The sequence below is a fragment of the Dermacentor variabilis genome, chromosome 9, assembly GCF_050947875.1.
Source record: "Dermacentor variabilis isolate Ectoservices chromosome 9, ASM5094787v1, whole genome shotgun sequence".
Lineage (NCBI taxonomy): Eukaryota > Metazoa > Arthropoda > Arachnida > Ixodida > Ixodidae > Dermacentor > Dermacentor variabilis.
Window position 1 is genome coordinate 126,939,782 of NC_134576.1, and position 25,046 is coordinate 126,964,827.

The 25,046-nt window shown below is 44.6% G+C and overlaps 1 protein-coding gene across 2 annotated transcripts in view; it reads right to left on the reverse strand.

Moving 5' to 3' along the window:
- Nucleotides 1–25,046, reverse strand: part of LOC142557441 (uncharacterized) — a 122,381-nt gene that overhangs the window by 25,113 nt on the left and 72,222 nt on the right. Inside the window, exon 2 of one of the 2 annotated variants that reach the window (XM_075669290.1) lies at nt 1,722–1,960. The exons of the other annotated variant lie outside the window; for it this stretch is intronic. The gene's annotated coding sequence lies outside the window, so the exon portion shown is untranslated. The remainder of the gene's footprint in view (nt 1–1,721; nt 1,961–25,046) is intronic. 2 annotated transcript variants of the gene reach the window in all.

Genomic DNA, 25,046 nt, shown 5'->3' on the forward strand with positions numbered 1-25,046 from the left:
TTTCAGAGGCTCTCACCTTATACCGGTCTGCAAAATAAGCACGCGCATTAAAGAAAAAAAGTTGTTGGAGCATAATTTCGTTTATAGCGCCGTACAATCCTCCTAAACTTGCGAAATCGAAAGACAACATTCCGCATAGCTTGTAATGTTGTCATGTTCCCTTCCAGATAATCACAAAGAAATTCAATTCAAGCAAGATGCGTCCCCGATCACTGTTTAATATTACTTGCGCCCGGTAGATCAGCATTTCCATGAGCACTACCGTGTGCTTCTTTTATTGGTCTTATTTTTTTTCTTGCATTCAAGAAACAGGACTTGCCAAGTGGCTCTCAACAGGTATGCACGACTGGTGCAGCCGTTCGGTTGATTCACTCTTTCATTTAGTCGTATGAGCTTGGATTAATTATTAACCCGAAAAAGCCCAACGCACCATTCTTGATACGCTAAGTTTGGTACCACAGAATACTGCTTAATCACAAGAAATTTAACGCAAATCAAATTCAGTCGTAACTTTCTTTGAGATTATCAAAAAAAAGCATTTTGGGAATATCTCGGTAAATCAGTTACTGAAATATTGCTGTACTAATCACTCTTTACTCAAATAAGATTTCGGTGTTTTTTTCTATGAATGTACTCTTCAAAGCCAGAAATAAGGAAGAAGGTGTTTTAATGTTCTTTGGTGTGGAATAGTGTGTAGGTTCCGTGGGTTTATAGTATGTCAGAAACGGATAATCATAGCCCTTAGAAACGCATTCAAACTAGCTCACTACAACACTGCCGACATATCACACACAATGTTTTGAATATGATAGGCGAATTAATGCAGAAATGAAAAAAAAAACTAAGCACAGGAAAGTAATACCTCAGCACAATGGCAGATGTTGAGCGTGATAACATATATTTATTTACGTAAGTAAGATCTCTCTCCTGAATGCCAAAGCCTCTTGACTCGACAAACTCACCCAGCCATAACCGACGCAGAACGATCAGCCCTATTATTTGCGAACACTTCTCGAGTGAAGACATCATCCAGCCGTCACTACAAACTGACGCACCTGCCGCGTTCAACAGGTACGAAGAAGAATCAATGACTACCTCCCACCTCAGCCAGCGGAATGCCGATGGAGAGAGCGGGGACACGAAATTCATGACTAAATCACGTGATCGAACGCTTCGACCCAGGTGGGAAGCCCTCCTCCCCTCCCCCTTTTGCGTTTCCCAAATCCATTTCGCATTTCACGCGACAGGTGTGCTAGAATTCGCGAGCTCAGTGGTTCTCGCGTACCTGTCAGCGAAGCTTCCGTCTTCAGAAACATGCCAAACTAAGGCGCAGTTGTTGTATTTGCAAGCGTTGTTGTTGCCCTTAAGACATTGACACAAAGTGAGCAGTCATACAAATGAAAGAATAAACATGTCGGCCGTCGGGTAGCATTATTTACTGCAATTTTTTTCTTCTCCGCGACGGTCTTCCGACTCCTATTTTCTGATGGTATGTTCGCATAGCAGACGACACAAACGAACAGGACCAGACGACGCAAAGAACGTTAAAGAAGAAAAAAAGAGGAAACCCCGCAGAACGAGAACTCTTTTGCGAGGTCTGTCGTCTGCGACTGTCTGTTGACGATCGTTCTGCAATCGGCTTCTCTTCATTGACTGTGCGTTTGCACCAACGCATTACGGGTAATTAACTGAAAAGGACAGTCCGGTTGCCGCTCGCTCACCTTGAAATTCACCGATGCGGCGGCCTTCACGAGTATCGCGGCGCTGCCGTGCGCTGCCGAGCCCTCCTGTTGTCGTCGTCGGCCATGGCGCTGTCTCGAGCTCGTGTCCGTGCGCGGCGGCACCCGCGGACCTCGGTTGGCGCGCGGGCGTGCTGCTGCGAGCGCGTACCCTTTCCTCTTCACCTCTGCTCTTCTCCATCGTGTGGTCACGTTTCCCTCGTCTCCCTCCTCGCCCACCGCTGCGCAGGCATTCGCGGTCAAAAACACGCGCGCAGTTTCAGAGCGAACGGACCCTCGAGCTATTATCTTCAGCGAAATGCGACTCCTATACGACGATGCGCCTTTTTTTTTTTGGCTTCTCGTAAGGAATCCCGAGACTCCTTGACTGGTGCGGATGAATCGAGGGAGTGTACGTGTTTGAAGGGAGAGAGAGAGAGACGAGCTAACCGGCCGTCGTTGCGACCGCGACCTGTTTGAGCCGTTTCGAGGAGAGGAGAGGAGCTACGTGACGGTGTTGGAGCTGCAGCGCCGCACGTCGGTATAGCCCCCCTCCCCACCTCCTCCTCCTCCACCTGCGCTGGGCATTGCGCAAGGACAGGAGCGTCGCTGATGTGCGTGCGTCTGTTTGTTTGTGATGGCGAGGACGAGGACGCATGCGACGAGGAGAAAGGGGAAGGGTCAAGAGCGAAATCCTCTCGACAACGCGTCGACTTTGCTTCGTTGAAACGATGCAGCGCCGTCAAAGCGGTCGGCCCGCTACGGCGCACCCGAGAGACGAACGTGCGAGTGGACATCGCGCGCCCGTCGACGTCTGCATCCGCCAGACCCGTGCGTCGTCTGCTCGCCGGGAGAGGAGCAGACGACAACACGAGGCCCGCAGTGCGAGAACGAGGTGTAGGTTGAGCTCAGGGCGCAGAAGTAAACGGGTCCGTACCTGTCTTTCTCGCTTGTTTGTGCCTGTTCTGGCTCTAGAAAGCCCAGCGCTAGTTTCAGACGCGCAACAATAGCCCACGCCCGCGCGCATCGTGCCTTTAGTAGCACTGCGTAGTTTTTTTTGCTAAGGCGGAGTTATAGGCCGCGCTCTCGGGAAAGAGAGGCACGTGAAGTGGAAAAGGATGCGAGGGAACGGCGCATGCGCGGAGAGATCGATTTCTAGCGCGGCTGCGCGACGGCGCGCAGCGTTTGGTTGTTGCGAGACGCGGAGAGTTTTCGCGGCATGTCGGTCGGCTCAAGGCTGGAGCTGAGGCACGCGGCCCTGTTTCTTTCCATAGGAGGTGAGGAGGCCAGGGTCGTTGCCTTCAGAGGGGTTGAGGTCTCGTTCTCGGCGCTGCCGCCTCCTAGTGTAGGCAACGGGTTGCAACGCATCGGTGGTGTTGACGGTCGCGTTTGATCGGCAACTGATGACTCTGAAACTCAGGAACAAGCACCAGGATATCGACCGCATGTTGCCGGCGCACTGTGATTAAAAAACGATCACAGAGTGGGAACCAAATGTAGCGTAATACGTTTGCGGTTACGTATGATATATGGCAATATGACGAGATATGTTCGATATGTTTGGCAAAAAAGGAAAAAAGAAATCGTGAAGAAATCATTAATTATGATTGCCAATCTAAGCGAACATTAGGCTGTTTTATAGAATCCTGCGTCGACGTATTGACCGGCTGTTGAGCGGCTGCAGTTTAAAAGTTTAGCACAGAAATGACTGCGAGCTGAGCGCAATAAAAAACAAAGAAAGAAGGAAGGTAGGAAAGCAATCAAGGCAAGCAAGAAAGAAAGAAATATCCTCGTATCCAAAGCAAGAAAAGTTTAGTAGCTGTAAGAGGAAATGAGATTGCACAGGCCGCAGCCTTTCACTAAACACCGGAAAATTCAATTTATTCATCCCTTTGCGTTTTAAACGGAAATGTATTTCCTCCTCGCCCTTGCTTTACCCAGATCTTCCCGCTCGCTGTACCGATATTGCTTTCACTTGCGGTCAATTTAGTTGACTCGAAGCACAGCCTTCTTGGCGAGCTTTTTAGTAATTACACCATTATTACTTTTATTTCCATTCTTTGAACATGGGATGTTCGTTTGACAGCCAATATATAAGCCTTGCCGCAATGAATTGTTGACGGGTTATAGCTTGTCAAAAAAACCAAGAAACATATTTGAGCCATTCCAGAATTCCAAAGCGTACGCCCTCAGGTTATCCTTATCGCATGCAGTTATATAACGTGCCGCTAAATATACCAGTTTGAGTGGGCCGGAAGTTAGAACCTTTAAGTATGCAACAAGAGCAGTGAAAAGGAATGTGAAGTTGTTGTTTTATTAGTGAGCTACGCTTATACATAAGAAAATCGACCTGTTTTGATGGTTGGCGAAAGACGTTTGAGCTCAAAAATACGCTAGAACGAAACAGTCGTGACGACTCTGTCCTGATAATACAGCAACAGCTGTTCGTTATGGCGTTGATTCTTACGTTTCTCGACTGAATAAAATTTTATTTGTAAAGAAGGCGTAAAATGCACTTTAAATGAACAAGACTCGACCTTGCAAGTTACGAGTATTTTTTCCTGTGCGAGAAAAGCCCAAATCTAAGAAAGAAAGAAAGCGAAAGAAACCCTGAAAAATTTGGGACGTCACATGGACGTAACACTGTTGAAGACTTCGCACGAGGTTTGGAAAAGAAAAGTGTCACCTTTACTTTCTTTGCTAATAATGTACATTTTCTCGCGAAACGAATGAAAGTGTGTGGTTTTAGAAAAAATGCATACCTGTATAAGCAAATTTATTTATGCTTTTCAGTGTTCCTTTCTTTTTTAATCGTACTGAAGTTCCTGAGGTACGGTTTGATGCAGGAGCGGTCAAATTTTTTCAGAACCTGTATGATCGTGAAACGTATAAAAAGTCTGAGGTCTACTGCATATAATTTTAACGTACTGCGTACATGTGACGTACATACGCGCAATACGTTATACTAATGTCTTATAATAATATCTAATACACACGTATGTATCAAGTAACGCATGAATGTACCTAATGTACACATTTAGATGTTGGCGTTCTAGTGTCACTTACCGTGTTCCTGCGACATTTCACATGCAGTCATATTGTTCCATAACAGTGCTTGAAATGTGTTCCTAGAAGCACCATTTTCTCCGTGAGCTTATTTATTTATTTTTATTTTCTTGTAGTTATTTCTTCTTGTGTTGCTTCTTTGTGCGTCGCGCGAATTCCTAGACTGGTCGCGGCTGCGCAAGCATTCCGGTGGATGCAGCAGGCAATGCGTTATCGCGCTTTCCCCTCGTGGGAACCTCTTGTTGACGCAGTAAATGAGATAAGCAAATAAAAGAAGAATCTGCAATTTTGCGAATACTTGACTCCCTCCCACCTTTAGACCTCTCTTCTAGTTATTCGCTCGGTTGCAGCAGAATAACTCTGCTAGGATTACAATAAGGACGTGAGCCAGCGGGGACGTCAGCGCCCACCCTGCAACCTGTGATTGCGTGCGCTCAGAACTGCTCGCGCCAGGTGTTTCGTCCGACGCGTAGGCGTCTGCCACAGAGAGTGAGCAATTTGGCTGCATTCTCAGTCGAAGTGGACCGTCAGCTTATTCTCCCAGCAGCTTATACGAGAAGTAGAACGCCGCACGGGTGCGCCGGGACTTCGTGCGCCCGCTGACGTTTACCGTTTGACGAAGTTGGGTGGGCTTCAGTAATCAAAGTAGTAGCCACAGTGCGACGAAACGAGAGCATTCGTTACTTTCGCAGGTACGTGGCCTACTGTGAGCCTGTAGTCCCCGGTCACGTAGAGAACGTCTCTAATACTTAAAGAAGGTACAGTAGCGGCAATATTGTTTAAAGCTTTTTTTTTTCAGACCAGTGCGAGTGGCAAGTTCAAAATCACAATCGCACTCTTTTCCGTGGTAGCATATATCGGAGGCTCATATGACATAAAAGAGGCCTCAGACAAAAGGCTTGACGCACCACTGCCGGCGCACCAAGTGTAACTTGCTATTTTGAGCCCAAATAACATAAAAATAATAAAAAAGAAAGCTCTGTAATTCCCCCTATAATTTTCTTGCGCACTGTAGAGCGTGCTTCACTGCGCATTGATGCTTGGTGAGGGAAAGCAGCCAGTCTGGTCGAAGAAACACCTCTTCGAGAAGAGCGCCTAGGCTGTGTAAAGAATGGAGATGAAAAGGCGACTACTGCGCTTTCCTATTTTATCGTACGTTGGCGATACCAGCACAAAAAGCAATACATGGTTAACAAAAAAAAATGAAAGAAAATCGAAGAAAGAGACTTCAAAGGTGCGCGAACAGGAGCGGCGGCCTTCCATCGGCAACAGAATGGAAGCTCGGGAGAAAGGCCCGGCTTTGTCAAGGAAACTGAACAGACCCTTTTCGAATGGAGAACGGGAGCGACGTGTTTAGCTTTGCCTGGCGTGACCAGGGCTGCGTCGAAGCTCTTGCGTGAGCTCCCGAGAACGGGAAATGCCAGCAGGGAGGGGATGATGTTCGGCGCATGGGGGGATTTCGTAGTTCCGAGGCCGTGGACGGTCAGGGACAGGATATGAAAGAGAAAATACCGGAGAAGAGGGGGAATGGTCGTGGCGTACTTTTCTGGGAGACCTTTGCGACGCAGGAAATATGAGCAAATGCGACGGCGGATCAAGAATGCCTGCAGAAGAAAGTCTTCATAGTGCCTTTTTTTGTTTTACTTTTCGCTTGATTCTGTGTGAGAGGTTGCAGGCAGGCCTTATGTGGGTAATATGTGTATTCCTTTTGCTCTGAAATTCTCCATTTCTTTTTTAAATTCTGGTATTGCGTTGATATTAATAATCGAGTTACTACATTTTGCGGCCATGTGAAGCCAAGAGATAACGAAGCCAAGGAAAGCAAAGGAGATATTTACTGAGGTTTTAACTGTAATGTAGAAATGATAAAAATAAAGGAAGTGAAGGTGGACAGAAAGAATCCCTGCCACCTGTGGGAGCCGAAGCCTCATCTTCCGTGTTACATCTGCGATGTTCTGCCAATTAAGGTATGGCGACTTCCATCAGCCCGTGAATTTGTCTTGGGTCTTTGTGTACATATAGTAGAGCTGGCTCTGAGAGTGTTAAATGTGATATAGTGTTAAATAGTGATATAATGAACTGGCTCTGAGTGAGCTCATGTCCGTGGCGGCCGAGGTTTACAGTCGTGCTACTTGCAACTTCAGTTTCTTTCTTCTCGGAGAAATTGGCCAGAATGTATTATTTTAAGGAAATTTACAGCTTCAATTTCGTAGGTCGCGAATCCGTTATGAACTCTTCTGATGAAGGGCTTCAACTCTTGCATTACGTTCAACCGCCTGACTATATTGAACAATACAGTAATTATCTATATTATTCATAATTTTCTTATTCATACCACTATTCATTTTAACGCATGTCTCTGCCGTGAAAGGAATACTGAGGAAATCACTCCGATATTGCGCCTTTCCTATACTGAAAAGGTTTAGAACCTATTTTTTGTTTTGAAAGTGAAATCTATTGACACTTTCATACAATGTATAGTACTGCCTGCAAGCCAAGACTAAAAGGGAAAGTGGTCTGCTGACTGGGTCTTCGTCTCACGGAGCGAAACGGCCACAGTGGCTATCGAGGCCCAGAAAAATAAAAAACAACCTCGTATACATAATTCATATCTATCAGTCATCACAGCACATCAAGTGCATACATATCGACTGTTAACGATACTAAACGATGTGCCAAAACATACATAATCATTTGTATAAAATAGGCGAGAGCAAAGAAAAGAAAGGAAATGAAAAAAAGAATAACAGCAGAACAGGTGAAATAGGTGATTAGCATAGAAATTACCTTAGCTATCTTATAATGTGTACATAGCTGATGAAATACGCTACACACAATATTTACATACATTTAGGCACAAACAAAGCATATAATTTTCGCTCTAAGAAGCTGTGTGTTAAAAAACAAACGCTTGACGTAGTTTACTCGATGAGGTGGTCATTGCTTCTGCGAGAAATCTAAATGCTTATATGAATATATCGCATAGTTACGCTACTTAAATGGTTAATGAATTACTTTGAGGCACATATTCGAATCTACGAATTGTAGCTGGTCAGTATGGAAGGCACATCGACTTGGAAATAATGCTGGGGATGGCACCGATTGACATGCGCCGCCAAACTTGCAGTAAGAAAATGCAGTCTTGTTCCACTTTATGCTTACATGAAATCGATTTTTTTTAATGTTTTGGAGCATAAAAGGAACTAGAACACCAAATCACTTCGTCTGACACTTTTGAATATCATTATCCTGAAACTGGCGTAGTCCTGAAAATTTGTTCCAAGTTTACACGCGTTGCCAATTTACCGGCTACAATTTGTAAATTGAAATATTCGCCTTAAAGTAAGCAAATAAAGAAATAATTAGCGTAATTAGGTTCATTGTTAAATTAATAATACTGATTTCTCGTAGAAATTGTGGCCCAATCGCCGAGTAACTTAGTTCATGGCTTAAAGAAGTGCCGTCTGCCACGGGCAATTTTTAAATATTTGGTGCATATTAAAAAGAGAACCATCCGGTATATCCGCAAATATATCCGCCGAGGTAGCGACCGACCCAACGGGACCCAGCGTCCATCAATCAGACTGCCACGCTAAACCCGGGAAATTAGGGAAGGTGAGGTTCGCTTTAAATTGTACAATGCAGTTGCACGGTGATCAGTGATTTCTTTTTTTTTTCACAACGAAAGTCAATCAACTCGCCAAGCTATCACTTTTTTTTTTCTACGGTTAATGCCATCACGCCCAAGCCAGCCGTTGTGGCGCAGATGGGTAGAGTACATTCGAGCCCATATTTCCCCGTCACCGTTGAGAAACAGGCTGTTGGGGGCACGCCACTTTTCGTTCCGGCAATCCCGTCATGTTCTTTGCAGCACGCCACCTGATATTCAAAACGTGCCGTCGCTCTTTGTAACGATTTTTACATGCAGCATCGTCAAGGGCTACCGTGCACCGTCGGGAGGTTTCCAATGTCGTTATTTGTTGTGGCATGAGAGGCGGTGCCGCCCTTGACCCGTTTATTTGCGTGCAGTTGTCACCGCGATGCAGCCGACGTCTTCCTTTTGCGTCGTGTTATTTTGGGCGCTCGACGTCACCCACTTAATCACACTAACTCGTTCTTTCTCGCCCATCCGTGCTTTTTCTCCCTCCCCTTTGGAATATATCTCGATAATGGCCGTGTTTTCTAAAGGTGCCGTTTTGTTTTTCACAAATGTACGGTTGGACTACTTGTTTCCGCGTATAGTGCTATTTTTCAGTGCAAGGACGCGAAGAAATAAGAGACGAAACAAGACGAAATACAGCTATGTATATTCACACGCATGTTTAACGCTGGATTCTTCAGAAAATATAGACCGCATTCAAAGAATGAAAGCAGGACGCGTAAAAGGATATATTTCTTTCTTATCCGCGTCGGGCTTTACAACGCGGATGACGCTTACCTAAGAAAATACATGATCTGCCAAATCCGACAATAAATATCAGTTGATAGTCAGTGCTTCCTCGCGCCTTGTGTCTTGCCGTCCCACTAGTGGCCCGGACTTGGCTTAGATGCGGCGTCGGCGACGTCATCGTTGAGACAGGTCAATACGCTCGACGCGCAATAAGACGACAAAAATATCCAAATAAGCTTGACGCTGGTGCCGCATTCCGTTGATTTAGTTCTCGCTGCTGTCCGCTTTGACTGGATCCTCGCTGTTATCACGTCATCGCTCGACGAAAGGCCCCTCTATTCTATTGCATGCGATAATTCGTGAAAGGTTCTCCCAGTTCTCTAGCAAGAGAGACATGTAAATTTCACACGGAACACGCGTCGCGAATGCTCGTTTAAGTTCTCGAAATGTATGAGCGGCACAAGCCGATCGCTGTGGAATGTACACCGGCGAAACACGTACAGATAGTTCGGGAACAACTGCTTGGCGATGGCTATCAAGGTAGGCGAGAAAACCGAAACGCGTCACGTGCAGTGGCGTAGCTAGGTCATCTGGCACCCGGGGCCCATAGGTCTTCTTTCTCACCCTTCCCCCCCCCCCTCCAACCGGTGTAGCTGGCGGAAAGAGGGGTGTCTTGAGACGTATATGACACCCCCCCCCACTGGCCCCCTTGAACCCGGGGACCACGGCCCCCCGGCCCCCCCTGTTGCTACGCCACTGGTCACGTGTGCGCCGTGTGCTGCAGCCGAGCTCCCCATCTCGCGATTCCCTCTGGGCATGCTGCGCCTTCTGGTGGCGCAGCCTTGAAGTGCACGCATGTCGAATGGCACGTGCACAGCGACCGAAGTTGGCGTCAGAGAGATTCACTGAAGAGCGGTAGATGCCCGCGTGAACGGACCACATTTTTGGGTTTTGCTTTCTTCGGAATTGGCAGAGGCTTCGGAAGTGTACTTCAAGCGAGGGGCGAGGGACGAGGGGCTCAAAAGGTTTGCGGAGGCTGAAAGGGAAAGAGGGAAAGGGAAGTGACGTCCACTGTTCCCGAGGAGTCTTGCGCGAAAGTAATGTTGTTGCTTATAAGTGACGTGCGGTGATTCCGTGCGCTTTCTGGCTGACAGTCTACGTGGAACGTCGGCCCAGCCACGTTATGTCGCTTCTCTGGAAAGCACTTCTTTTGGGGCGTACATCGATCTCCCTACTAATGCAGTTGCTGACGCCGACCCACGGGATGAACGAACAAATATGCGCAGATTGATTTTCGCGAGAAAACGGCTCAACCTATAGCACAATAAATCTCTGCGTCGCCAGGTACATTAAAATATCTATAAAGCGCTTTCTCGGCGCATACGTCATTTCTTATGCTAATGCAGGTACTGACGCCCAATCACGCGATGAATAACTGATGTGCGCAGATTGACGTTTGCGGAAGAAAAGGTAAAACCATGAAGATGGCCCTGCCTGGTCCACTCGCTTCTCTGGGAAGACCTGGGCACACATCACTCACCATGATAAAGCACGGGATGACGCTGATTTATATGACGAATAAACAGCTATGCGCAAGTATGCTTTACAATATAAAGGTAAGCCTATGGCCCGTTAAAATGTCGGCCTAGCCTGGTCTACTCACATCCCTGGAAAACCTTGTTTCTAGGCGCAGTACATCACAACCCATGCTTTGGAAGTGATGGCGCTGGTTTACGTGGCCAATAAATGGTCACACGCAAATCGGCTTTACTGTAAAAAAAAAAAGGTAAGCCTATAGCGAATTATTATGGACGCCCAGCCTGGTCCAGTCGCTTCTCTGCAAAGCCCTGGTTAAAGGACGACATCACTACCCATGTTAACGGACCTGCTCACGCTGCTTCGCGTGAAGAATAACCGCTTATGCGCAAATACGTTTCACCGGAAAACAGGTAAGCCTATAGACCATTAAAATATCTGCATAAACTTGTCTACTCACTTCTCTGGAAAGCCCTGGTTTGGGGCACACATCACTCCCTGGGCTAATGCACCTGATTACGCTGATTTACGCAATGAAAAAAAATCAGTTATTCGAAAATTGAATTTCCTGGAAAAAAGGTAAGACTAAACTCCATTACAATGTCAATGCAGACTGGTTCATTTATCTGGAAACGCGCGGTTCGGGCTACACATCACTCCCCATGCCACTGCGTGTGCTGACACTGATTTACGTAACAAAAAAAAAAACGTGACTCAAACAGTATTTCGGAAAACAGGTGAGGATGTAGCCGAGCTCAATGTCGACCCAGTCTAAACTGCTCACTTTTCTAGAAAGCCCTAGTTTGCGGCATAAATTGCTCCTCATGTTAATGCAAGTGCTGACGCTGAATTACGTTTGAACAAGCGGTTATGCCAACACCTTAACTGGACCAAACGGTAAGCGTATAGCCTAATAAAATCACTGCCCTGTGAGGTCCACTCACTTCTCTGGAAAGCGCTGTTTCGGTGCATATATCATCCCTTTTGTTAATGCACGTAAAGACGCTGGTTTACGTTTGCATAAAGGATTATGCGCTGAGCTGTTCAACTAAAAGAAAATGCTAAGCCTATCCCTTATGAAAATGAATACGGAAACTGGTCTACTCACTTGTCTGGAAAGCCCTCGTTCGAGGCATACATGACACCCCAGGCAAATGGAGGCGCTGACGCTGATGTACGTTACGAACAAGCGTGTATACGCCAATTGACTTCACTGGAAAGAAGGCTTTCCTTTGGAAAGCAATGGTTCAGTGCATACACTCCCCCGTGCACGGGACGCAGGTTTACGCAATAAAACAAACAGTTATGCGAAAATTGGATATCGTGGAAAAAAATGTGAATCTACTGACATGCCGGAATTACCTTTTCCAAAAGACGAAACGGCACGGTAAATACAAACCAGTAAAATTACCACCAGTAAAAAGAGTCCCCTCACTTATTCGATAAATCGCTGCTTTCCAGCCTGAATCATTATCCAATATAAAGCACGTGCTAAGAACGAATCAACGCACATAAATCAATAGGCACCAATTGGTCTTTTCTGGGAAACGTAAAATACCTTCAGCCACGTAAAATACCTTCTCACAAAGGCGCTGGTTATTTCCATATGACAGTCCTTGAGCATGCCCAGACGCCGTTCGACGTGATAACTAAACGATTAGGCACAGAATAACTTTCCCCCCAAAATTAACAAATAAACGATTGGGCGCAGAATATTTTGCCCCGGAAATGGAAAAAATGGTAAGCCTATAGCCCATGAAACTATCGTTTTTCCGAGCAAAAATAAAGTGCCTCAAAAGCACTGGTTCTCCGCATATATCGCTTCGCCGGCATGCGTAGACTACGTTTAACGCGATAAATCAACGATTGGGCGCAAAATAATTTTGCCCCGAAAATGGAAAAAACGGTAAGCCTATATGCCCATGAAAATATCGTTTTTCCGAGGAAAAGTAAAGTGCCTCAATAGCGCTGGTTCTCCGCATATATCGCTTCGCCGGCATGCGTAGACAATGTTTAACGCGATAAATGAACGATTGGGCGCAGAATAATTTTGCCCCGAAAATGGAAAAAACGGTAAGCCTATATAGCCCATGAAAATATCCTTTTTCCGAGGAAAAATAAAGTGCCTCAAAAGCGCTGGTTCTCCGCATATATCGCTTCGCCGGCATGCGTAGACTACGTTTAACGCGATAAATGAACGATTGGGCGCAAAATAATTTTGCCCCGAAAATGGAAAAAACGGTAAGCCTATATAGCCCATGAAAATATCGTTTTTCCGAGGAAAAATGAAGTGCCTCAAAAGCGCTGGTTCTCAGCATATATCGCTTCGCCGGCATGCGTAGACTACGTTTAACGCGATAAATGAACGATTGGGCGCAAAATAATTTTGCCCCGAAAATGGAAAAAACGGTCAGCCATATATAGCCCATGAAAATATCGTTTTCCCGAGGAAAAATAAAGTGCCTCAAAAGCGCTGGTTCTCCGCATATATCGCTTCGCCGGCATGCGTAGACTACGTTTAACGCGATAAATAAACGATTGGACGCAAAATAATTTTGCCCCGAAAATGAGAAAAACGGTAAGCCCATGAAAATATCGTTTTCCCGAGGAAAAATAAAGTGCCTCAAAAGCGCTGGTTCTCCGCATATATCGCTTCGCCGGCATGCGTAGACTACGTTTAACGCGATAAATAAACGATTGGGCGCAAAATAATTTTGCCCCGAAAATGGAAAAAACGGTAAGCCTATAGCCCATGAAAATATCGTTTTTCCGAGAAAAAACAAAGTGCCTCAAAAGCGCTGGTTCTCCGCATATATCGCTTTGCCGGCATGCGTAGACTACGTTTAACGCTATAAATAAACGATTGGGCGCAGAATAATTTTGCCCCGAAAATGGAAAAAACGGTAAGCCTATAGCCCATGAAAATATCGTTTTTCCGAGGAAAAATAAAGTGCCTCGAAAGCGCTGGTTCTCCGCATATATCGCTTCGCCGGCATGCGTAGACTACGTTTAACGCGATAATTAACGATTGGGCGCAAAATAATTTTGCCCCGAAAATGGAAAAAACGGTAAGCCTATATAGCCCATGAAAATATCGTTTTTCCGAGGAAAAATAAAGTGCCTCAAAAGCGCTGGTTCTCCGCATATATCGCTTCGCCGGCATGCGTAGACTACGTTTAACGCGATAAATGAACGATTGGGCGCAAAATAATTTTGCCCCGGAAATGGAAAAAATGGTAAGCCTATAGCCCATGAAACTATCGTTTTTCCGAGCAAAAATAAAGTGCCTCAAAAGCACTGGTTCTCCGCATATATCGCTTCGCCGGCATGCGTAGACTACGTTTAACGCGATAAATCAACGATTGGGCGCAAAATAATTTTGCCCCGAAAATGGAAAAAACGGTAAGCCTATATGCCCATGAAAATATCGTTTTTCCGAGGAAAAATAAAGTGCCTCAAAAGCGCTGGTTCTCCGCATATATCGCTTCGCCGGCATGCGTAGACTACGTTTAACGCGATAAATGAACGATTGGGCGCAAAATAATTTTGCCCCGAAAATGGAAAAAACGGTAAGCCTATATAGCCCATGAAAATATCGTTTTTCCGAGGAAAAATGAAGTGCCTCAAAAGCGCTGGTTCTCAGCATATATCGCTTCGCCGGCATGCGTAGACTACGTTTAACGCGATAAATGAACGATTGGGCGCAAAATAATTTTGCCCCGAAAATGGAAAAAACGGTCAGCCATATATAGCCCATGAAAATATCGTTTTCCCGAGGAAAAATAAAGTGCCTCAAAAGCGCTGGTTCTCCGCATATATCGCTTCGCCGGCATGCGTAGACTACGTTTAACGCGATAAATAAACGATTGGACGCAAAATAATTTTGCCCCGAAAATGAGAAAAACGGTAAGCCCATGAAAATATCGTTTTCCCGAGGAAAAATAAAGTGCCTCAAAAGCGCTGGTTCTCCGCATATATCGCTTCGCCGGCATGCGTAGACTACGTTTAACGCGATAAATAAACGATTGGGCGCAAAATAATTTTGCCCCGAAAATGGAAAAAACGGTAAGCCTATAGCCCATGAAAATATCGTTTTTCCGAGAAAAAACAAAGTGCCTCAAAAGCGCTGGTTCTCCGCATATATCGCTTTGCCGGCATGCGTAGACTACGTTTAACGCTATAAATAAACGATTGGGCGCAGAATAATTTTGCCCCGAAAATGGAAAAAACGGTAAGCCTATAGCCCATGAAAATATCGTTTTTCCGAGGAAAAATAAAGTGCCTCGAAAGCGCTGGTTCTCCGCATATATCGCTTCGCCGGCATGCGTAGACTACGTTTAACGCGATAATTAAAGATTGGGCGCAAAATAATTTTGCCCCGAAAATGGAAAAAACGGTAAGCCTATAGCCCATGAAAATATCGTTTTTCCGAGGAAAAATAAAGTGCCTCAAAAGCGCTGGTTCTCCGCATATATCGCTTCGCCGGCATGCGTAGAATACGTTTAACGCGATAAATGAACGATTGGGCGCAAAATAATTTTGCCCCGAAAATGAAAATAACGGTAAGCCTATAGCCCATGAAAATATCGTTTTCCCGAGGAAAAATAAAGTGCCTCAAAAGCGCTGGTTCTCCGCATATATCGCTTCGCCGGCATGCGTAGACTACGTTTAACGCGATAAATAAACGATTTGGCGCAAAATAATTTTGCCCCGAAAATGGAAAAAACGGTAAGCCTATAGCCCATGAAAATATCGTTTTTCCGAGGAAAAATAAAGTGCCTCAAAAGCGCTGGTTCTCCGCATATATCGCTTCGCCGGCATGCGTAGACTACGTTTAACGCGATAAATGAACGATTGGGCGCAAAATAATTTTGCCCCGAAAATGGAAAAAACGGTAAGCCTATATATAGCCCATGAAAATATCGTTTTTCCGAGGAAAAATAAAGTGCCTCAAAAGCGCTGGTTCTCCGCATATATCGCTTCGCCGGCATGCGTAGACTACGTTTAACGCGATAAATAAACGATTGGGCGCAAAATAATTTTGCCCCGAAAATGGAAAAAACGGTAAGCCTATAGCCCATGAAAATATCGTTTTTCCGAGGAAAAATAAAGTGCCTCAAAAGCGCTGGTTCTCCGCATATATCGCTTCGCCGGCATGCGTAGACTACGTTTAACGCGATAAATAAACGATTGGGCGCAGAATAATTTTGCCCCGAAAACGGAAAAAATGGTAAGCCTATAGCCCATGAAAATATCGTTTTTCCGAGGAAAAATAAAGTGCCTAAAAAGCGCTGGTTCTCCGCATATATCGCTTCGCCGGCATGCGTAAACTACGTTTAACGCGATAAATAAACGATTGGGCGGAAAATAATTTTGCCCCGAAAATGGAAAAAACGGTAAGCCTATAGCCCATGAAAATATCGTTTTCCCGAGGAAAAATAAAGTGCCTCAAAAGCGCTGGTTCTCCGCATATATAGCTTCGCCGGCATGCGTAGACTACGTTTAACGCGATAAATAAACGATTGGGCGCAAAATAATTTTGCCCCGAAAATGGAAAAAATGGAAAGCCTATACGTGCTTAAAAGGCGAGAAAATGTGAGGGTATAAAAGTGGCTTCGTCCCGGAAATAACTTGTTGGAAGTTAGCGCCTGTGTGTGTCCGTTTTCTCTGCTATGTCCTTGCGTTTTTTCGCTATAAGAAAAACTTTAAAATCAAGAGAAACTGTCGTCCGAAATAGTCTTACTCGATGACAATACGAGTCTTCAGACCTGTGCCCGAACCAAAGAGAAGATTTAAGATTTTGATACCTAACTTTATGATTCCCCACCCTACAACCCCGACGTTGCGCCCACACACTGTTTTCTCTTGTATTTGAAACAGCCACTTTGCCGACAACGGTTTGACGACGACAAGGAATTCAAGACGTCTGCTGTCAACTGGTTCAATTTCCAAGCGGCGAAATTCTATGGAGATGGATAAAAGAAAGTGGGGCAGCATTAGAGAAATTAGCAGATAACGGCAATCATGTACAAAAATAAGTTAGGTTTGGATGAAACTAATACCATGAGAAAATGTTTTCTAAGGAATATAGCCCATGAAAATATCGTTTTTCCGAGGAAAAATAAAGTGCCTCAAAAGCGCTGGTTCTCCGCATATGTCGCTTCGCCGGCATGCGTAGACTACGTTTAACGCGATAAATAAACGATTGGGCGCAAAATAATTTTGCCCCGAAAATGGAAAAAACGGTAAGCCTATAGCCCATGAAAATATCGTTTTTCCGAGGAAAAATAAAGTGCCTCAAAAGCGCTGGTTCTCCGCATATATCGCTTCGCCGGCATGCGTAGACTACGTTTAACGCGATAAATGAACGATTGGGCGCAAAATAATTTTGCCCCGAAAATGGAAAAAATGGTAAGCCTATAGCCCATGAAAATATCGTTTTTCCGAGGAAAAATAAAGTGCCTCAAAAGCGCTGGTTCTCCGCATATATCGCTTCGCCGGCATGCGTAGACTACGTTTAACGCGATAAATGAACGATTGGGCGCAAAATAATTTTGCCCCGAAAATGGAAAAAATGGTAAGCCTATAGCCCATGAAAATATCGTTTTTCCGAGGAAAAATAAAGTGCCTCAAAAGCGCTGGTTCTCCGCATATATCGCTTCGCCGGCATGCGTAGACTACGTTTAACGCGATAAATACACGATTGGGCGCAAAATAATTTTGCCCCGAAAATGGAAAAAACGGTAAGCCTATAGCCCATGAAAATATCGTTTTTCCGAGGAAAAATAAAGTGCCTCAAAAGCGCTGGTTCTCCGCATATATCGCTTCGCCGGCATGCGTAGACAACGTTTAACGCGATAAATAAACGATTGGGCGCAAAATAATTTTGCCCCGAAAATGGAAAAAACGGTAAGCCTATAGCCCATGAAAATATCGTTTTTCCGAGGAAAAATAAAGTGCCTCAAAAGCGCTGGTTCTCCGCATATATCGCTTCGCCGGCATGCGTAGACTACGTTTAACGCGATAAATGAACGATTGGGCGCAAAATAATTTTGCCCCGAAAATGAAAAAAACGGTAAGCCTATAGCCCATGAAAATATCGTTTTCCCGAGGAAAAATAAAGTGCCTCAAAAGCGCTGGTTCTCCGCATATATCGCTTCGCCGGCATCCGTAGACTACGTTTAACGCCATAAATAAACGATTGGGCGCAGAATAATTTTGCCCCGAAAATGGAAAAAATGGAAAGCCTATAGCCCATGAAAATATCGTTTTTCCGAGGAAAAATAAAGTGCCTCAAAAGCGCTGGTTCTCCGCATATATCGCTTCGCCGGCATGCGTAGACTACGTTTAACGCGATAAATGAACGATTGGGCGCAAAATAATTTTGCCCCGAAAATGGAAAAAACGGTAAGCCTATAGCCCATGAAAATATCGTTTTTCCGAGGAAAAATAAAGTGCCGCAAAAGCGCTGGTTCTCCGCATATATCGCTTCGCCGGCATGCGTAGACAACGTTTAACGCGATAAATAAACGATTGGGCGCAAAATAATTTTGCCCCGAAAATGGAAAAAACGGTAAGCCTATAGCCCATGAAAATATCGTTTTTCCGAGGAAAAATAAAGTGCCTCAAAAGCGCTGGTTCTCCGCATATATCGCTTCGCCGGCATGCGTAGACTACGTTTAACGCGATAAATGAACGATTGGGCGCAAAATAATTTTGCCCCGAAAATGAAAAAACGGTAAGCCTATAGCCCTTGAAAATATCGTTTTCCCGAGGAAAAATAAAGTGCCTCAAAAGCGCTGGTTCTCCGCATATATCGCTTCGCCGGCATCCGTAGACTACGTTTAACGCCATAAATAAACGATTGGGCGCAGAATAATTTTGCCCCGAAAATGGAAAAAATGGAAAGCCTATAGCCCATGAAAATATCGTTTTTCCGAGGAAAAATAAAGTGCCTCAAAAGCGCTGGTTCTCCGCATATATCGCTTCGCCGGCATGCGTAGACTACGTTTAACGCGATAAATAAACGATTGGGCGCAAAATAATTTTGCCCCGAAAATGGAAAAAACGGTAAGCCTATAGCCCATGAAAATATCGTTTTTCCGAGGAAAAATAAAGTGCCTCAAAAGCGCTGGTTCTCCGCATATATCGCTTCGCCGGCATGCGTAGACTACGTTTAACGCGATAAATGAACGATTGGGCGCAAAATAATTTTGCCCCGAAAATGGAAAAAACGGTAAGCCTATAGCCCATGAAAATATCGTTTTTCCGAGGAAAAATAAAGTGCCTCAAAAGCGCTGGTTCTCCGCATATATCGCTTCGCCGGCATGCGTAGACAACGTTTAACGCGATAAATAAACGATTGGGCGCAAAATAATTTTGCCCCGAAAATGGAAAAAACGGTAAGCCTATAGCCCATGAAAATATCGTTTTTCCGAGGAAAAATAAAGTGCCTCAAAAGCGCTGGTTCTCCGCATATATCGCTTCGCCGGCATGCGTAGACTACGTTTAACGCGATAAATGAACGATTGGGCGCAAAATAATTTTGCCCCGAAAATGAAAAAAACGGTAAGCCTATAGCCCATGAAAATATCGTTTTTCCGAGGAAAAATAAAGTGCCTCAAAAGCGCTGGTTCTCCGCATATGTCGCTTCGCCGGCATGCGTAGACTACGTTTAACGCGATAAATAAACGATTGGGCGCAAAATAATTTTGCCCCGAAAATGGAAAAAACGGTAAGCCTATAGCCCATGAAAATATCGTTTTTCCGAGGAAAAATAAAGTGCCTCAAAAGCGCTGGTTCTCCGCATATATCGCTTCGCCGGCATGCGTAGACAACGTTTAACGCGATAAATAAACGATTGGGCGCAAAATAATTTTGCCCCGAAAATGGAAAAAACGGTAAGCCTATAGCCCATGAAAATATCGTTTTTCCGAGGAAAAATAAAGTGCCTCAAAAGCGCTGGTTCTCCGCATATATCGCTTCGCCGGCATGCGTAGACTACGTTTAACGCGATAAATGAACGATTGGGCGCAAAATAATTTTGCCCCGAAAATGAAAAAAACGGAGCCTATAGCCCATGAAAATATCGTTTTCCCGAGGAAAAATAAAGTGCCTCAAAAGCGCTGGTTCTCCGCATATATCGCTTCGCCGGCATCCGTAGACTACGTTTAACGCCATAAATAAACGATTGGGCGCAGAATAATTTTGCCCCGAAAATGGAAAAAATGGAAAGCCTATAGCCCATGAAAATATCGTTTTTCCGAGGAAAAATAAAGTGCCTCAAAAGCGCTGGTTCTCCGCATATATCGCTTCGCCGGCATGCGTAGACTACGTTTAACGCGATAAATGAACGATTGGGCGCAAAATAATTTTGCCCCGAAAATGGAAAAAACGGTAAGCCTATAGCCCATGAAAATATCGTTTTTCCGAGTAAAAATAAAGTGCCGCAAAAGCGCTGGTTCTCCGCATATATCGCTTCGCCGGCATGCGTAGACAACGTTTAACGAGATAAATGAACGATTGGGCGCAAAATAATTTTGCCCCGAAAATGGAAAAAACGGTAAGCCTATAGCCCATGAAAATATCGTTTTCCCGAGGAAAAATAAAGTGCCTCAAAAGCGCTGGTTCTCCGCATATATCGCTTCGCCGGCATCCGTAGACTATGTTTAACGCCATAAATAAACGATTGGGCGCAGAATAATTTTGCCCCGAAAATGGAAAAAATGGAAAGCCTATAGCCCATGAAAATATCGTTTTTCCGAGGAAAAATAAAGTGCCTCAAAAGCGCTGGTTCTCCGCATATATCGCTTCGCCGGCATCCGTAGACTATGTTTAACGCCATAAATAAACGATTGGGCGCAGAATAATTTTGCCCCGAAAATGGAAAAAATGGAAAGCCTATAGCCCATGAAAATATCGTTTTTCCGAGGAAAAATAAAGTGCCTCAAAAGCGCTGGTTCTCCGCATATATCGCTTCGCCGGCATGCGTAGACTACGTTTAACGCGATAAATGAACGATTGGGCGCAAAATAATTTTGCCCCGAAAATGAAAAAAACGGAGCCTATAGCCCATGAAAATATCGTTTTCCCGAGGAAAAATAAAGTGCCTCAAAAGCGCTGGTTCTCCGCATATATCGCTTCGCCGGCATCCGTAGACTACGTTTAACGCCATAAATAAACGATTGGGCGCAGAATAATTTTGCCCCGAAAATGGAAAAAATGGAAAGCCTATAGCCCATGAAAATATCGTTTTTCCGAGGAAAAATAAAGTGCCTCAAAAGCGCTGGTTCTCCGCATATATCGCTTCGCCGGCATGCGTAGACTACGTTTAACGCGATAAATGAACGATTGGGCGCAAAATAATTTTGCCCCGAAAATGGAAAAAACGGTAAGCCTATAGCCCATGAAAATATCGTTTTCCCGAGGAAAAATAAAGTGCCTCAAAAGCGCTGGTTCTCCGCATATATCGCTTCGCCGGCATCCGTAGACTATGTTTAACGCCATAAATAAACGATTGGGCGCAGAATAATTTTGCCCCGAAAATGGAAAAAATGGAAAGCCTATAGCCCATGAAAATATCGTTTTTCCGAGGAAAAATAAAGTGCCTCAAAAGCGCTGGTTCTCCGCATATATCGCTTCGCCGGCATGCGTAGACTACGTTTAACGCGATAAATAAACGATTGGGCGCAAAATAATTTTGCCCCGAAAATGGAAAAAACGGTAAGCCTATAGCCCATGAAAATATCGTTTTTCCGAGTAAAAATAAAGTGCCTCAAAAGCGCTGGTTCTCCGCATATATCGCTTCGCCGGCATGCGTAGACTACGTTTAACGCGATAAATGAACGATTGGGCGCAAAATAATTTTGCCCCGAAAATGGAAAAAACGGTAAGCCTATAGCCCATGAAAATATCGTTTTTCCGAGGAAAAATAAAGTGCCTCAAAAGCGCTGGTTCTCCGCATATATCGCTTCGCCGGCATGCGTAGACAACGTTTAACGCGATAAATAAACGATTGGGCGCAAAATAATTTTGCCCCGAAAATGGAAAAAACGGTAAGCCTATAGCCCATGAAAATATCGTTTTTCCGAGGAAAAATAAAGTGCCTCAAAAGCGCTGGTTCTCCGCATATATCGCTTCGCCGGCATGCGTAGACTACGTTTAACGCGATAAATGAACGATTGGGCGCAAAATAATTTTGCCCCGAAAATGAAAAAAACGGTAAGCCTATAGCCCATGAAAATATCGTTTTTCCGAGGAAAAATAAAGTGCCTCAAAAGCGCTGGTTCTCCGCATATGTCGCTTCGCCGGCATGCGTAGACTACGTTTAACGCGATAAATAAACGATTGGGCGCAAAATAATTTTGCCCCGAAAATGGAAAAAACGGTAAGCCTATAGCCCATGAAAATATCGTTTTTCCGAGGAAAAATAAAGTGCCTCAAAAGCGCTGGTTCTCCGCATATATCGCTTCGCCGGCATGCGTAGACAACGTTTAACGCGATAAATAAACGATTGGGCGCAAAATAATTTTGCCCCGAAAATGGAAAAAACGGTAAGCCTATAGCCCATGAAAATATCGTTTTTCCGAGGAAAAATAAAGTGCCTCAAAAGCGCTGGTTCTCCGCATATATCGCTTCGCCGGCATGCGTAGACTACGTTTAACGCGATAAATGAACGATTGGGCGCAAAATAATTTTGCCCCGAAAATGAAAAAAACGGAGCCTATAGCCCATGAAAATATCGTTTTCCCGAGGAAAAATAAAGTGCCTCAAAAGCTCTGGTTCTCCGCATATATCGCTTCGCCGGCATCCGTAGACTACGTTTAACGCCATAAATAAACGATTGGGCGCAGAATAATTTTGCCCCGAAAATGGAAAAAATGGAAAGCCTATAGCCCATGAAAATATCGTTTTTCCGAGGAAAAATAAAGTGCCTCAAAAGCGCTGGTTCTCCGCATATATCGCTTCGCCGGCATGCGTAGACTACGTTTAACGCGATAAATGAACGATTGGGCGCAAAATAATTTTGCCCCGAAAATGGAAAAAACGGTAAGCCTATAGCCCATGAAAATATCGTTTTTCCGAGTAAAAATAAAGTGCCGCAAAAGCGCTGGTTCTCCGCATATATCGCTTCGCCGGCATGCGTAGACAACGTTTAACGCGATAAATAAACGATTGGGCGCAAAATAATTTTGCCCCGAAAATGGAAAAAACGGTAAGCCTATAGCCCATGAAAATATCGTTTTTCCGAGGAAAAATAAAGTGCCTCAAAAGCGCTGGTTCTCCGCATATATCGCTTCGCCGGCATGCGTAGACTACGTTTAACGCGATAAATGAACGATTGGGCGCAAAATAATTTTGCCCCGAAAATGAAAAAAACGGTAAGCCTATAGCCCATGAAAATATCGTTTTCCCGAGGAAAAATAAAGTGCCTCAAAAGCGCTGGTTCTCCGCATATATCGCTTCGCCGGCATCCGTAGACTACGTTTAACGCCATAAATAAACGATTGGGCGCACAATAATTTTGCCCCGAAAATGGAAAAAATGGAAAGCCTATAGCCCATGAAAATATCGTTTTTCCGAGGAAAAATAAAGTGCCTCAAAAGCGCTGGTTCTCCGCATATGTCGCTTCGGCGGCATGCGTAGACTACGTTTAACGCGATAAATAAACGATTGGGCGCAAAATAATTTTGCCCCGAAAATGGAAAAAACGGTAAGCCTATAGCCCATGAAAATATCGTTTTTCCGAGGAAAAATAAAGTGCCTCAAAAGCGCTGGTTCTCCGCATATATCGCTTCGCCGGCATGCGTAGACTACGTTTAACGCGATAAATGAACGATTGGGCGCAAAATAATTTTGCCCCGAAAATGGAAAAAACGGTAAGCCTATAGCCCATGAAAATATCGTTTTTCCGAGGAAAAATAAAGTGCCTCAAAAGCGCTGGTTCTCCGCATATATCGCTTCGCCGGCATGCGTAGACAACGTTTAACGCGATAAATAAACGATTGGGCGCAAAATAATTTTGCCCCGAAAATGGAAAAAACGGTAAGCCTATAGCCCATGAAAATATCGTTTTTCCGAGGAAAAATAAAGTGCCTCAAAAGCGCTGGTTCTCCGCATATATCGCTTCGCCGGCATGCGTAGACTACGTTTAACGCGATAAATGAACGATTGGGCGCAAAATAATTTTGCCCCGAAAATGAAAAAAACGGTAAGCCTATTTAGCCCATGAAAATATCGTTTTTCCGAGGAAAAATAAAGTGCCTCAAAAGCGCTGGTTCTCCGCATATATCGCTTCGCCGGCATGCGTAGACTACGTTTAACGCGATAAATAAACGATTGGGCGCAAAATAATTTTGCCCCGAAAATGGAAAAAACGGTAAGCCTATAGCCCATGAAAATATCGTTTTTCCGAGGAAAAATAAAGTGCCTCAAAAGCGCTGGTTCTCCGATATATCGCTTCGCCGGCATGCGTAGACTACGTTTAACGCGATAAATGAACGATTGGGCGCAAAATAATTTTGCCCCGAAAATGAAAAAAACGGAGCCTATAGCCCATGAAAATATCGTTTTTCCGAGGAAAAATAGTGCCTCAAAAGCGCTGGTTCTCCGCATATATCGCTTCGCCGGCATGCGTAGACTACGTTTAACGCGATAAATGAACGATTGGGCGCAAAATAATTTTGCCCCGAAAATGGAAAAAACGGTAAGCCTATAGCCCATGAAAATATCGTTTTTCCGAGGAAAAATAAAGTGCCGCAAAAGCGCTGGTTCTCCGCATATATCGCTTCGCCGGCATGCGTAGACAACGTTTAACGCGATAAATAAACGATTGGGCGCAAAATAATTTTGCCCCGAAAATGGAAAAAACGGTAAGCCTATAGCCCATGAAAATATCGTTTTTCCGAGGAAAAATAAAGTGCCTCAAAAGCGCTGGTTCTCCGCATATATCGCTTCGCCGGCATGCGTAGACTACGTTTAACGCGATAAATGAACGATTGGGCGCAAAATAATTTTGCCCCGAAAATGAAAAAAACGGTAAGCCTATAGCCCATGAAAATATCGTTTTCCCGAGGAAAAATAAAGTGCCTCAAAAGCGCTGGTTCTCCGCATATATCGCTTCGCCGGCATCCGTAGACTACGTTTAACGCCATAAATAAACGATTGGGCGCAGAATAATTTTGCCCCGAAAATGGAAAAAATGGAAAGCCTATAGCCCATGAAAATATCGTTTTTCCGAGGAAAAATAAAGTGCCTCAAAAGCGCTGGTTCTCCGCATATGTCGCTTCGGCGGCATGCGTAGACTACGTTTAACGCGATAAATAAACGATTGGGCG